Source organism: Trachemys scripta, chromosome 10, assembly GCF_013100865.1.
Source record: "Trachemys scripta elegans isolate TJP31775 chromosome 10, CAS_Tse_1.0, whole genome shotgun sequence".
In the NCBI taxonomy this organism is placed as follows: domain Eukaryota; kingdom Metazoa; phylum Chordata; order Testudines; family Emydidae; genus Trachemys; species Trachemys scripta.
In genome coordinates this window covers 56786269-56802624 of record NC_048307.1, presented here as the reverse complement: position 1 = coordinate 56802624, position 16356 = coordinate 56786269, and positions in this window count along the sequence as shown.

Sequence of the window (16356 nt, the reverse complement as noted above, 5' to 3'; positions counted from 1 at the left end):
GCCACCACAGACTCTTGTCAAATGTGTAAAGTAAACAAAGGATTAGAAACGAGATAAATTATTATTATTTAGTTACAGGAACGTTGAGTGTTAGTTTTAACAACGGTAGGTAGAAAATTGCCATGTCCTTTTTGTGCTCGAAAGGATTAAGCTTCAGTTGGAAGTGGAAAGTTGTCATACCACCTGGAGGGTATTATGCAGTACCACTTTTCGTGTTAATACACAGTGACAGACATACACCATAGTTGCAGAGATCGAGAAAGAGAATACAGCCAAGCTACATTCTGGTAGCATCTGTGCTAGATTTACTTTACATATTATTTTTTGTTGTTACTTGAATAAATTATCCTATTACCTGTCATAGTTAATCACTGACATATTACCTATGTGCTTCAAGGTCTCCCTCTCTAAAATTGTCAGTAATACTGACCTATGGTGGAATTATTAATTAGCTAATATTTAAAGCTGCCAGAATGCACACAAGCAACTCTTGTGGCTGAGGAACTGGCATCCCTCACATTTCAGCTTATCTGGCAAATTGTTCCTTGAAAAGCTTTTTCCTGGCTGTTATGGGAGGTTGGACTGGTGATGGAATGAAGAGCCCGTGCCCCACTTCTATATAAAACGACTCAGTTATGGGTAAAGATTCCCCAAAGAATCATCTCACTGACTCAAAATGCTAAGTCTGTCACTGTGTATAGTGGCATGCTCTTAACTGACAAGAGTAGTTTATGTTTGTGGGGAGGGAAGCAAAAGGCAAAGGACACACTGATTAGCATCCAAACTAACCCCTTTCTTGAGATTTCCTTTACTGTTAATTTACATAACAATCTGAATCCTTCCTGCAACGTCAGACCTCACTTAGGGCACAAACAAGGCTCCATCATTCATCTGTCCTTGGCTGCTCTTCACGTGGCCTCTATGTTGTGAAGTCCCATAAGATTTCTCCCTCTAAATGGTGTTTGATGGAGGGATTCTTCTGGTCAGCCCCTCTGTGCGATGGCAGATGCTCTGGCTTCATGCTTAACATATGTGCCTAATATTACCATTTTCTTTTCTGGATAATCTTAGAGCTAAGGAGTGGTTGAACTCTCTGATGAACTTCAGCATTACTTATAAATTCATTCCATATAACACATACTATTTTGCCTTCAAAGGGATTTAGGCATCAGTCTACCTTTAGGATTTCCAGCTTTCACATCCATATGTCAAGATGGAAACAACATTTGAGTAGAAGATTCATAATTTGTTGATTATAGATGACCAAATCTAGTTTATGCTGGTAAATACAACTGCCATCTTGTCAGTTCGTGACATTATTTCTTTCTGAACATCCCCATTGCTTTGCGCATTACTGCAATTTACTGGGTACCTAAATTGTCTCTCTTGTATGCCTGTACCCTCTAAAATAATGTTTGAGTTGGGAGTTAGCAGGGGTCCTCATCAGATTTGTCTCTCATAACTAATTATTGATCACATCTTTTTTGTGATGCTGGGATAGTCTTTCAATCTTTACTTGCATGTTGGTTGAGATGTCACTTAGACAAGCTATGTTGTCAGCAAAATCTAGATCTCCTAGTGTACTGTTGTTGAGCCATATGAGGTCTATGTTTTATCCATCTACACTTTTTCTGACAGTGATGTCACCAAGGTGAGTCAGCTGAAGAGCTCTGTGGGTACATCTACACTGTATAAAAAGGTCACCACACCTATTCTCAGAACCTGGATCAGCTGGCTCAAGCTTGTGGGGCTTGGGCTGCAGTACGAAAAATTGCCATGTAGATGTTTGGGCTCGGGCTGGAGACCAGGCTCTCAGACCCTCTCCCCTCACAGGGTTTCAGAACCTGGGCTCCAGCCTGAGCCCAAATATCTACACTGCAATTTTTAGCCATGTAGCCTGAGCCCTATGAGTCCAAGTCAGTTGACTTGAGCTAGCCACATCTGTGCTGCAGGTCTTTTATTGCAGTGTAAATTTACCCTGTATGTCTAGGCAGCATGCTAAACTTTGCTTACCCAAGAAGGCTGTGAGTATGGAAAGCTAGAGATGTTATGCCCCATTTTATGTATTCAGTGAATATGCATTGCTTCATTTACATAAATCTCTTGCCATCAAATCCCTCACTTCCTTGCCTCTGTAGCATTTAACATTCTCCATGTCAAACCCATCACCTTCCCACTCAAGTTTCTCCTTTATTCTCTTGTCCCAACTCTCCTATTTCCCCTGATCTGGTTCCCCCTTGAGTGTCCCCCACACCTTCTCCTTCTTACATCCTCCCCCTTCAGATTTTCCGATCACCTTTCTGGCTCCCCTGTTTTCTCTGGTTCCCATTGCTCTCACCTCCTTTGACCTCTGCATGCCCCACTCCATCTTCTTCAGAGCTTTCCCCTCCTTATCCCTGCCTAAGCTGCAGTTTCCAATATGCCCACAGCCACAAAGCTATGACTACATTGACCCCCTACATCACTCAGTCCAGTGTCAGCCAGTGACATCTCTATGACCACAGAAAGTCAGGAGAGCTATTGTCTAGGAGAAGTTTCTATGGCTAGAGTCCTCCCATGTTGGGGACTCTCTAGTTAAGAATCCTGGGGGTTACCAGATCAGAATGGAAGCATTCCATTTTGCACAGCTACTTTGTACATGTGGAAATAACTACACCATGGGCAAGGATGAGGTGAATCAGACCCTGTGTCTGTTTATGCTCTATACTTGCATGTGCAATAAGTAATGGGTAAATGCACCTTTGCTTGGCTATGGTACATCTCCTATAATATCACTCATTAGTCTTTCTGACTTTTATAGTCTTATAAAAATGCTATATTTAAGATCAACAGGGCATCTCCTTTTAGCTGTGGAGATATGTCCTCTTCCAATGCATTATGCAGACAGTGCTAGCTTGAGGGCCGGCTCCAGCATTTCTGTCGCCCCAAGCAAAAAAAAAAAAAAAAAAGCCGCGATCGGCGGCGGCAGTTCAGCGGCAGGTCCTTTGCTCCTAGAGGGAGTGAGGGACCTGTCACCCACAAATTGCCACAGGTGCCACCCCTCTCCCTTGGCCGCCCCATGCACCTGCTTGTTAAGCTGGTGCCTGGAGCTGGCCCTGGCTAGCTCAAAAGATTTTGCTTCCCTAGACAAATTATGAAGTGTTCACCACTCACAGATCATTGTCACTCATATACTAAACAGCCACAAAACTTCTTGTCTCTCCTGTTCCATTGACTTAGGTGACTGTGTGTTCTGCATGCATAGTACAGCTTGCTCTGTACATTAACCAGTTAATATAGCTCTAGCCTTCCTCTGCAGTTCTATTGCCAAGCACTGTTTCCCTCCAACCATTAGTACCCCAGAGCCTTCTAACAATCTAAGACCAGTGTAGGCTTTCTTGGTTTATACTTTGAGCCAAATCCTGCTTCCTTTATTGAAGAGAGTTGTCCCATTGACTTCATTGTTTATTATTTACTTCAGCTGGACAACTCACGCTAGTAAGGTGGGCAGGATTTAGCACTTCATCTGTGATGAAGACGTAAATATTTTGCACCTTCCCTTTAAGAAATGCATCATATTACTTTGACAAAAATTCTCAGTTCTTTGAGTTATGTCCTGCAGTTATACACAATAAATGGTTACCACTATGCTATATGTTACACAATTAAGGATATCAGAGGTCAATTAGTGTTTTCAGTTTAATAACATTAATGAAGAATAAGTTTTGAAGTTAAGCTGGGAAATCTGTATAGGCTTACTCACCTGTGTCTGACACAAGACATTGAAGTGAAAGGGATAGCTCAGTGGTTTGAGCATTGGCCTACTAACTGCAGGGTTGTGAGTTCATGCTTGAGGAGGCCATTTAGGGATCTGGGACAAAAATCTGTTTGGGAATGGGTCCTGCTTTGAGTAAGGGGGTGGACTAGATGATCTCCTGAGGTCCTTTCCAGCCCTGATATTCTATGATCAGGACTAGGGTGAACATATTTCCCAAAGGGAAAACAGGACACCCACAGCTGTTGGCCTGAGTGCCGCCCCCCGCCTACTCTGCATGCTGGAACACTGCCTCTTCCACCCTGCACAGGGCTAGCATCTCCACTCTCTCTCCCCGCCCCCACATGTTCCTCTGTACCATACCCCACATTTTTGACAAAAGTGGGCATTTGTCCCATTTGCTCTTGCCGACTGATCAAATCAGCAAGAACAAAGTGGGACAAATGCCCACTTTTGCCAAAAAAGTTGGGACAGCTGGGACAGGGCTTAAAAAGGGACTGTCCCAGCCAAAATGGGACGTATGGTCACCCTAATCAGGACATTGAGCTGTGAACCCAAAAATTCTAGCTTTGGACTTGATCCAGCATCCACTGAAATCAATGAGAGCCTTTACAGTGACTTCAGTAGGCATCAGCTAAAGCCCTTAATGCCCCTGGGTTAGCGAGCCATTAAGAAAAACAGACATCATATATTGTAGTGACTTCTGGGGCCCTTTCTGGAACTTTATTCACAGTGGAAACTTATTAGGGGGATATAAAATGGACAATTATATCTTAGATTGAAGGATGATTGGACCATGAACTGTATAGTGCCTAACACAATGGGACCCAAAACTTTATCAGGGCTACTAGATGCTGCTGCCATATATTTATGATTATTATTAAGATTATTATTAATAACAGTAATAATAATAATAACAATAGTAAAAAGAGATGGAGAACTTGGAAAAAAAGAGTAGGTTTGATTTAGCCCACTCCAACCAATGGGGACATGTGCACTCCAAGAGGATTCACTTAGAGGGAATGGGAGGTGGTGTTTGAGCTACACCCTTCTTCTGGGGTTCAAGCAGGGCCATGGTTCTATAGAAGCCCTTACCAGAGGAGGTTGCCTGGAGAATGTGCTGAATTGCCTATGTCATAGCCATCCCTGGCTGACCATCCACTTTCTGGGGCCATTCTTCCTAGCTCCTAATGGATATTACAGGTGCCTTGCATCCAGGGCCGGCTCCAGCTTTTTTGCTGCCTCAAGCGGTGAAGGGGGAAAAAAAAACAAAAAAAACCCCTCATTGAGCTGCCCCCAAAGAGGAAGAGAGGAAGTGAAGGATCCGCCGCCGAATTGCCGCCGAAGACCCGGATGTGCCGCCCCAACAACGTACGGACTGCTGCCCCTTTCTATTGGCCGCCCCAGGCACCGGCTTCCTTCACTGGTGCCTGGAGCCGGCCCTGCTCCAGGCAGCAGCGAAGGAAAACCTAGCACAACCCAGGGTCAGTCAAGCCGACTCTATGTGGGAGAGGTAGGAAGACTCCCATTCCCATATACAATAAATCATAAAATTTTAAAAGGGGGAAATTAATATATAGCTTTAAAAAATTAAAGGTTCTTGTCTTACTGACTGTTGATAAGGTGTGGGAACATCTGATGCTCCCAGGAATGGGAAGCAGTCTTGTTATAGCCACAAATAATCATAAGGTGGCAGTGCTTCAGAACATTTCCATTAAATCTGGCAAATCATTTGTTTAGCGGGCATTGTTGTATTCACTGGTCAGCTGCGATTCGGGTTCGTAAATGGGTGGAAGTTCAGAGGTATAAGAGGCCTGACAGGAAGAGACAGTACTTGCTCCTGAAGATGGTGAGGACCAAACATATTGTTATCAAACTTGACTTCCTAGAGGCTTGCTAAAATATCTTTGAGTACATTCACCTTTGCAGTACAATAGGTAAAGGCCCTAGTATCGGTCCCAGAGAAGGCCACACAAGTGAGGGCTATGGATGCAGGAGCAGTGGCTGGGCAGTGATGGAACCATATGCACGAGAATATCAGCACCAGGGAAGAGACTGAGTTCGTCCAAATGTATGGTGGGAGGAGGGAATCCAGGCTGCCAATAAGAGAATATGAAAAAAAAAGAAAAAAATGCCCTGTAAAAATGAGAAATTCCAGTAAAGTGAAGAGATTTGCAGTCCTTGCGTGAGGAGGTTATATAAGTGTGCAATCCTCAGTGAATGATTACCAGTGGCAGAACACCTACAGTGGGATTGCAATAATCTCTTTTCTTAATTCCGCTTCATCAAGTGGAAACTATGATGGGGTTTTACATTAATCAAACATAATTTAATAAATGTAAACACAAAGAAATCTTAACAGCTACAAATGCTAATCTTCACAGAGAAAGGTCTTTGTATATGCATTTTCTCCTTTATTTCCTGGTTAATATATAGCTTTTTACAATGATATGTATAGAAACTATGTGTTTGTAATTACTTTTCTTTCCTATTCATTTTTAAATATGTAAATCTAATGTTGTAAATAGAATGCTTCCTAAAAGAGTGATAGTGGATCAATTATACTGGAATTTGTGTCATGGTCCCCTAGGAATACACAATTGAAATCCACAGAAGACACATTCTTATCTTGTGTTCTACAGTAATTTGGGCAGATTATTTCAGTTTGATCAGTTGTCTTCTTGAATAAGTCATTTATTACAAAGGGGTATCTCTGAAAATCAGTTATGGAATTAAAAAGTAATAGTAGCTAAGCTATTCTCAGTCGCCTCATTATGGTTCAGAAGATGTTAACGGTTACAAAGGGCTAATTAGTGTAAAGTAATCCTCTTAAGGGGCTGCAAGCACTGAGCTAGTTTTCTTTATAATTTAGATGTAGGCCTTCTTTATTCCAGTAGAATTACAATAACTACAGACAGCAATATGTATTTGAATTCTATCTGTTCACATTATGTGTACATTGCATACTGAAGACTGCACAACCCGCACAGAAGTAGAATTTTATATTTTGTATTTAAAAGCCAAAATGTTTGGAAAAACAGCCAAATCTTGTTTTTATAACTGTGAAAAACCTACCAAAAAAGAAAATGGGAACAGGAATAAATGGCTTTCTGAAATCCTAAACAATCACAGAGAGAAGATACTGGAAGAGCTGGATGTGAACAAAGTGCTGTCATACTTGGTTTATGAGGGAGTCTTTTCCTTGGAGGAATACAAAGATATTTGGTCCCAGGAGAGCTATAAGAAGAAAGCTGAATATTTTTTAGATAAACTCACTTTAAAAGGCCCAAGTGCTTTTTCTGCTTTCTGTTCCATTTTGGAGGAGGTCTGTCCCCACTTGCTCACATGCTTTCTCCTTGACTATAAAGGTAAGGTCATTGTTTGCTTTGAAATGCTCAAGTGTATATTGGTAATGGCTCAAAATCCTCGGACACTAATAGTTGTTTAGTGTAATTAGTATTTACTTTCTTTTTTGTACTACACATTTGTTCTCTTTATGGCTCGTTGTTATAAAAGGGAAATTCAAGGAAATATCTAGGTGCACAAATAAAACAAGTTATTCTATTCAAGTGATACATTGTAAGCTTAATTATATGCGCTTATTAAATCACAATTCTTCTCACAAGGTGTATTGTACTACCTTATGTATTACACTTATTTAAAAAATATGTTCTAGATGAAAAATGTAGTATTCCTAAATATCCACATAACTATTTAAATCAATGGGAATTTTCTCTGAGCATTGGGCCCTACAAATATCTAAATTAATCTAAGTTGTTTATTAGATGTGAGTAAATATAATATGGAAAAAATTTTGGAATTGTTACAAAATATGTCCTAATGCCCTAAATTTTTTAAAAGTCTTTAATATTCCAATTATCTGAAGCTTTGACGTTAATGCAAGTTCACTGAGTAATGACTCTAGGATTGTGCTCAAAGATTATATACAGCATGTAATTTTAGAATTTCATTGAAGCATGAAGATCTTTTCCTAATAAATCAACTACAAAGTTTTAAAGACCCTCAGTATTTAAACTATCTAATTAGAAACAGCAATAAATCTAGGTACCATAGCAATTCTGAAGCCATTTTGCCTTTGAAATAACTATTGCCTTATGTCCACACTTGAAAATTTAATTACCTTTAAAATTGACAGTTACAAATCCAATTATGCAATAGGGTAACAGTCCGTTTACCATTATTTACTTATGAATAGATGTCCATTTATTGTACTTTGTTATTATTGATTTAAAGGGCAGCTTTATGCAGTTACAAGAAAATAAAAGCATAAAAGGAGGTTCTCAAATATCCTCGTGGATTTTGACACATACAAATTGTATTTTATGCACAGTGTCCATTTAAGGAATTGTTCATTATAAGCCATCATAAAAAGAACTCTTTACACAGAACTGCACCATCTATTTAAAACACATACAAATCCAGATATACTGAATTATACACATGCTACAAAGCTACATTTTCAGGATATGCATTTGGGGTCAAATTTTGGCTCCACTTACACAGGCTTCAGAGAGAGCATAGGAACCTTTCCTTCCATAGCCTTTGAAGCACCCACACAGCAGCCAGCCACAATGTGGCCTTCAGTGCTCCATTGGCTACTAGGCTGAGGGGCTGGTAGTGCTGCCAGGGGTTGTGACCAGTAGAATTGGGGGGCCCTGCCTGCCTGCTGATATATCCTAGTAGGTGCAGGGAATAAAGAAGAGAGAGCAGAGGCTGCATATTCCCAAACAACAATCAAGGATGCTGCTGAAACTGCCCCCACCCCTTTCCCTTATCCATTCTGCCTGCCTCTGTGTTGTGTGGGCAGAAGGCCCCAGGCTACCTGTCCTCAGCCACTGTGGTTCCACTTTCCCATGCCCCTCCCCCACCAGCATGCATCAGCTATTCAAAGTGACTGTTTTAGAATCTGTTATTGGAGATAATGATCTCCTGATGGCAGGGTAAGAAAAGCACATGCTGTATGTTCAAATGATACACACACACACTGCAGGCTCAAATTAATACACACACACTGCAGATTCAGTTTAACACACACAGGCATTGCAAGTTCAAATTCACATACGCACTCTGAAGGTTTAGATTAAATTATCAAAGATACACAATATTATGTATTTGCATGTACAGATTTTGATTGTTTTAAAATGAGTGAGTTAATGCATTGAACAGGAATTCAATAGAATAGGACACACTATGGGGACCCAAGAGTTGCTGTGACTAAAGATGAGATGAGAAAGGATGTAGTGTACTATTTTCTTAGTACCAAATTCTTTCCTCTATCCCCACATAAAAACAGAGTGAATGGGCAGAGTGGTGCAGGGGGAAGGAATCCTCCTCTGCAAGCCAGGGGCTTGGTCCTGAGTTGCTATGCAGCTGCCACATGTCTGCTAGTAGCCATGGCTGCTGGTCCCTGGCTTATAATAGCAGCTGTAGAGGGTTTAGGCTTTGGAAGCCAAGAAATGAAGGATACACTGGGCACTCCACTGCTGATCTCCTAGTCAGACACACTGTCCTCCCAAGTCCTCTCTCTGCTGTTGCGGAAAGAAATACCAGGAAGCAGAAAAGCACAGGTAGCGTGGCATTCCACTGCATGGTTTCTCTGAGGCTTCCCACCAGGGCCGGCTCTAGGCACCAGCAAACCAAGCACGTGCTCGGGGCGGCACATTTTCAAGGGTGGCATTCTGGCCGTCCTTTTTTTTTTTTGGCTTTTTTTGCTTCAGATGGCAAAAGCCTAGAGCAGGCCCTGGCAGCAGCAACACATCGCCGTGGGGCCACTGCAGTTCGCGCTGCGGGAGAGCAGCGCCCGCACCTTGTGGCTGGGCTGGGCAGGCTCCTAGTGGGGGACACTCGGGCTCGGGGCCACCCTTAGGGGCACACGGAGCCGCCTGCAGATGCCACAGGCCGGCCGCCCCCCAGCCCAGCGCCGCAGTCGGGGCTGGGCAAAGAGGCCCGAGCCGCCCAGGGACTATGGCAGGGCGGCCAGAAGCAGCCACGGGGCCATAGAGGGCGGGGTGCTGCCGTGTGGGGCCCGTGTCCCGCTCTCCGGGTCTCCACTTCCTCTGGGGCTACCCTGCCCCGGCTCCTCAGCCCCCTGCCGGGGCGGTCCCCTGGCTCTGCCCTCCCGGGTCCCGGCTGGTCCTGGAGGCGGGAGCCCCGCTGCTTACCCCGACCCTGCCAGCACCGGACTGGCTGGAGGCGAGGGGGAAGCGGGAGGAATCAGCACTGGTGGGGGGGAGCCCAGTGCTGGGGTGGGCGGAGAGCCCAGGGCTGGGGTGGCAGGGGGTGCTGGCAGGGTTGGGGGGAGAGCCCAGGGGTGAGGTGAGGGGGCAGCCAAAAATTTTTTTGCTTGGGGCAGCAAAAGACCTAGAGCCGGCCCTGCTTCCCACACTGGCAGTTCCACTGTGTTTAGGGCCTTCAACACCTGGGCAGGCCATTCGTTCAGTTTCAAACCAGAACACCCTGGTGTTGGAAATGTTTGTCCCTGGTCAGCACCAGTTGTGGTTTTGTCCGGTATCATCATGGAGGACACCATTTTGCAGAGCGCCCTGCCCTGCCCTGCCCCTCCTGCCAGTGTGACCTCCCACACACCATGTGGGGTGCGGATATGCAAGCAAGGGCAGGCCCATGCCATTCCAAAAGTACCAGAATGTCTGGTAGTCTGAAGATGTGTCAGTGGCCACCCTATGGAAGCCTATGAGGTGAGGCATTACTTGGGCCTGAGAGCTTTGCTAAATGGCACCATGTACAATGCATATATTTTGAGACAGTGCAGTATTTTCACTGCATGTTTAGGACCAGATCCTCTGCTGGTGGAAATTGGCATAGCTCCAAGCCTCCATTGACTTTGACAAAACTATACTGATTTACACCAGTTAGAGATCTGGCCGACACACACTAAAATTTTATAAAGAAGTTTAGGCAGGAGGCAGCATCTGCAAGATTGAATGGAAAGGAAATTGTGAAATGAAAAGTCTATTCTGTATATAATTGCCCAAGAGTATTTTGGGAGTAGCAAGACACTATGAGTAATAAGAACTAAAACCACTCTCAGACATTACTGTTTACAAAACATTAAATGCCTCACCAGTAAGAACAGGAGTCCAAGGATTGGAATATCATTTTCCTGAAAGGTATTTCAACTTTTTCCACAGCCACCTGTTGTCCCGCTGCCCCAGTAGAGAGAAACAGGTGACTGGTACTGAAATTAGAGCAGGTTTCCAGGTAAGAGGTCCCTCAATCTCTAGACTAACTCAGTTCAACATAAAGACAGTAAGCTGTGCCAGTGAACTGTGACCAGTGGATGGTATATACTATTGTTCACTCACAATTGATTTAACACAACTTTGAACTCCTCGGCCTCATTATCTCACGGAAGATTACATCCTGAATAATTTAAGAGGTGTTAAAGCCATAGTTAGTCCTGAAGTTATGAGTGACCTGATTTTCCAGTCCCTCCATACCATGGAACTCTCATTAAAGTCAGTAGCAAAACTCCCATTGCTTCAGTGGGAGCGCGATTGGGTCCCTACTCTGGTGAGAACAGTGAGTACAGTGAGAAATCAGTCTTTCATTGGCCGAAGAGGAGTTCAGATGGAGTAAATATTGTAGGATTTGTTCCCAAATTCCTGTAACATATTAATTCTGCCATGTGCCTTTTCAAGGCAAATGGAAATATTTATAGGGAGACAATTTTACTTTTTTGTGACTCTTCAGAACTTGGGCCAGAGTAGAGTTTGTAGCAGAGTGTTTCCCAGTTCTCCAGATCTTTTTACTATGACAGTGGACTTCTGACCAGCTAGCCCCAAATCATTTCTATAAAATCTATTCTTAAGCTTTGGATCGTTAGATTTGAAGTTAAATGTTACAGCAGTTAAGTTTACTGCAAAAGAGAGACTCTAAATTGAGAGCTTGATCCAAAACCCACTGAAGTCAATTGGAAAAACTTAGGTCAGGAAAGATAAGGCTCTTTCAGCGTCATGATTACTGTTCTACCAAACAGCAGGTAACCTTAAGTTACATGTCAAGTTATATTTCTTTGTTAATTACTTCTAGCAACTCATCATAGTTATTATTTTTAGTCTTTTTATTCTTAAACTAATGTAAAGAATCAATAGGATTAACCTATTATTTGAATGTTTTGTAAACAAATAATTAAGGCCTTGATCTTGCTGTTGCACATGTTGAACTGCTGAACTAATATGGAGCAGTTGACTTGTGTGTAATGTATTGCAGAATCAGGGCCTAAATGCATTTCTTTCAGTTGCCCCTTATTTCAAAACCAGATTAGATGAGGTGGTGTCAGGAAATAAATCAATGGGGGACATAGCTCCTCTGTCTGATAAATGACTGGTACACACACGAGTGCTTTCACCCAAAAAATCCTTGTTTTGATTGAATCTAAAGCACACATCTAAAATAACAATAGTCTAGAGCACCCCAGATACAATTCCCCAATGTCTAAGATGGTATCAAGTGGGCAGCAGGGTTCCGGTCAGGGCCGGCTCCAGGTTTTTTGCCGCCTCAAGCGGCAAAAAAAAAAAAAAGGCGATCGGCGGCAGCTCAGTCATGCCGCTCCATTCTTCGGCGGCACTTTGGCAGCAGGTCCTTCACTCCCTCTCTTACTCTTCGGCGGCAGCTCAAAGAGGAAGAGAGGGACTGAGGGACCCGCAGCCGAATTCCTGCCGAAGACCTGGACGTGCTGCCCCAATAGTGGACGGAGTATTGGCCGCCCCAAGCACCTGCTTCCTTCGCTGGTGCCTGGAGCCAGCCCTGGTTCCAGTGGTCCTCCTAGCCACTGGGGATTTTTATGTCAGTCTCCTAGCTCATTGAAATTCTTTCCAAAACTTTTCCAAAGTGCACACTCTAACTAATTTCTTTTATAGGTTGCTCAAAACAAAGCCCATAACTCATTGTAACCCCAATGGGCTGACAATTTCCCTAGTAACAGCAAAAAAACTTATCAGCAAAGCAACTTGCTACTTATCAGCAAAGCAACTCCCAGCAAGAAACTCACAGACAAGAAACTCACAGACACCCAGATTCAAGATCAACTATTCATGCTTCCTTGCATTCTCATGAATCTGTCCTTTACCTATTCTTATTGAAAACATGTCAGCTGTGCAGCTGTTTTTGTCTGCATAAGCAAAGACCAAATTATTCCTGACTACACGATGTCCTCGCTTCCAGCTTATGGTGGCTGAGTATACAAAATGGCTGTGGTTATGTCAAATCCAAGTTATGTCAAGTTCAGTTCTCTCATAACAGATGCCCATAAATATAGTAATTAATGTTTACTGCAAAATAGATACTACTCACTTGTAGAATCATAGTGTCCTACCAAACAACAGGTGACTTTGAGCTATATGTCGGCAATTAGAAAAATGTCTTTATTGTTATTCAGACCAGATGCGGAGAGGGTTCCCAGACTTATCATCTGAAAAAACAAAACTGAGGGCTGTATCAGAGATGGATCTTCATGAAACCTATGAGACCATTAACCAGGAAGGAAACCCTTCTGCTGAGGAAAAACTGAATCAATCATTCAACAGGTACAGGTGAAAGTTACCAATATTATCTGTTTAAAAAAAATTAATCACAATAGGTGCTGTTAGTCAGTTTCCATGTGTATTAAATAATTCAGAGATCCTAATAGGAAGTTTCTAGTTGCATTTGGTTTTACATGTATTTCTGACATATGTTGCTATCAATGCCCTGTTGAATGAACTTGTCTTTTGATCCTGGTGAAGGTCTCAGGTCTTCCTCATTTGGTACTTCGCATGACAGAAGCAGATAACTTAATTTGCAATCATTTGAAGACAGGGAGGGTGGGAAATTCACGTCACACACGTCTCCTCCTGTAACCATGTGATAGTCATGACTAAAGTAGTGATTTAGAGCAGTGGTTTTCAAACTCCTTTCACACATCAAGCCTCCAAATGTGACCCCCCATATAAATTAAAAATGAGGGGGTTAATTTAATTTGATGGGGCTCGGGGCTGTCTGCCAAAGGAGCTGACAGCTCATGATCCCCTGTAACCACCTTGTGATCCCCTGAGGGGTCACGACCCCCAGTTTGGGAACCCCTGATTTAGAGGATACCCACTACTCATATCTTTCTCATATTATTAACTAACTTTATAGATATCTGGTTCTTCACTGAGGAAAAGAATAAAAATAAACTACAACAAAGCTGATGTAGTTTAAATTTTTTTTTCAAGTCTTCTACAAGTTATCAGTCCTCAGAGCTGTGTAGGGTCAATTTTGATATCCAGCTGCACCAGTTTAGTATTTACAAGAATCCTGTCAGTGTCATGTAGGAAAGCTATATAGGCTGGGATTTGAAAGGAGCCAAAGGGAGTTAGGTACCCAACTTTTGGTGAAATTCAGTGGGAGTGAGGCAGCTAACTTTGCTCCTTTGAAGTTCCAAGTGGTAAAGACCACATGACATAGAAAGAACATACCACCACGTATGAATTCATATTCCTTTTTTAATTTACTATTTATTACATTTTCATGCAAAAAAGGTAGGAAGGATGGTATGGTGGGTAAGGCTGTGATCTGGGATTCTAGAGACCTGGGTTTATTTCTTTGCTGTGCCATGGACTACCTGTGTGACCTTGAGTAAGCCACTTAGGGTATCTCTACACTGCAATTTATAATCCGTGGCTGGCCTGTGCCAGCTGACTCAGGCTTGCGGGGCTTGGGCTAAGGGGCTGTTTAATTGAAATGTAGACATTCAGGCTTGGGCTACAGCCCAAGCTCTGGGACACTCCCACCTCATGGGGTCCTAGAGCCTGGGCTCCAGCCCAAGCCCAAATGTCTACACCGTAATTAAACAGCCCCTTAGCCCGATCCCTTTAGCCCAAGTCAGTTGGCATGGACCAGCCACAGGTTTTTAATTGCAGCATAGACATCTGTTCAGTTTCTCTGTACTTCAGCTCTCCATTTGTTAGATGAGGATAACATTTTCCTACCTCACAGCAGTGTTGTGAAAATAAATACATTAATAACTGTAAGATGATCAGTTACTATGATAACGAGGGCCATAGAAGTATGTTACAGACAGAAACAGATCATACAAAAATGAAATCCCATGACCCTCATTACAATAAGCTGTATGTTACATGAGTAAATATGGGGCCAAATTAGAATATCTGATCCAAATCTCCCGCTGATGAAATCTAGATCAGAACTTCATGGCTCAGGGCTATCTCTAGTTGTAAGGGTTCAAAAACCCTCTGAGAGTGTGTAATTATTCAGAATGTGAATGAGTCCAACCTGACTATAGCTAGATTGGTTCTACTGTATTGGTCACTTATACAAACTAACTAATTAAAAAGTATCTGCCTCTAAAGAACTACATTAAAGAAGCAGTAGATAAATATCGAGGGTCTCCTCAAGCCAATCCACAATGGAAATCCTTAATAGCACCAAAAATAATAAAAAATAAAGCCCTGCATAAAACATGCAACTTGTAATAACTACAGACTCCTCAACAATCAAAGAAACCCCACCATAATGTTGTAATTCATATTCATTCCATCTGATAAGAAATTATATTCCATATTATTGACTACATTCTAGCTAGCTGTGTGTATGCTACAAGGGGAAAATGCACTGGGAGCTTTACTTTTCCAAGCACGCCCATGCAGTGTACCATCACTCGTCCTCCCAAAGTGCAGAGACTGCTGATTGCTGTGGCCAGAGGTGCTCCACAGCCACAATAGATCATGGTCACCTCTGTTAAGGGTCTGGTCAGAAAGAGGGCAGGGACACAAATTAGCATCTAAACAGCCAGCTCACAGTTTGGCTCAATACCTGCAACATACAGACTAAAATAAAAAGCACCCAGACGCAATATTGTTTCTATTTCTGTTACAACTATACTAATAACGTGCTTCAAAAATATGAACAAAAATCTTCACACTTATTATTGTGTACTGACACTCCTATCCCTACACCCAAGGGAAGAACATCATTGGCAAGCAGCCTTCGCTATAATTTCGATAAGTGTCACACCCACATCAGTTGTCAGAAATGAAACTGGACATATCCACACACATTCCACATAGAGTGTGGGAGGAAATAGATTCCAAGGACTTGTAACAATTTATGAAAATGACAGCCCTACTTTTGAAGAAAACATTATAGCTGAAAGCAGGCCAAACGTGCCACCCACGCAGGCCTGCATTAATTCACACAATGTTAAAAACCAAGGCAACAGTCTCCCTTACCAACCAGGCAACCAATCAGAGACAAACAATATTACCCATAAATATAACAGTACAGTAAGTATGGGTTACATGGAGACAATTAGGAAAACTAAGCAGTACTATAGCAAAAGAAAAGGCAAATACAAAGAGAAAAATGGAAAGGCCCCTAATAACATTTACAAGTATTATTTAAAAAAATATCAGATAAGGCGCATGTACACTAAAGGCCAGATCCTGCTCCCATTGAAGTAGAGGGCAAAATTCCAACTGACTTTAATGGGAGCAGCATTGGGCTCTAAAGTAATAAGGAATAGACATTATGTGACGTTAGACTGTACAGCTTTTTATTACACACATAACGTGTTCATCACT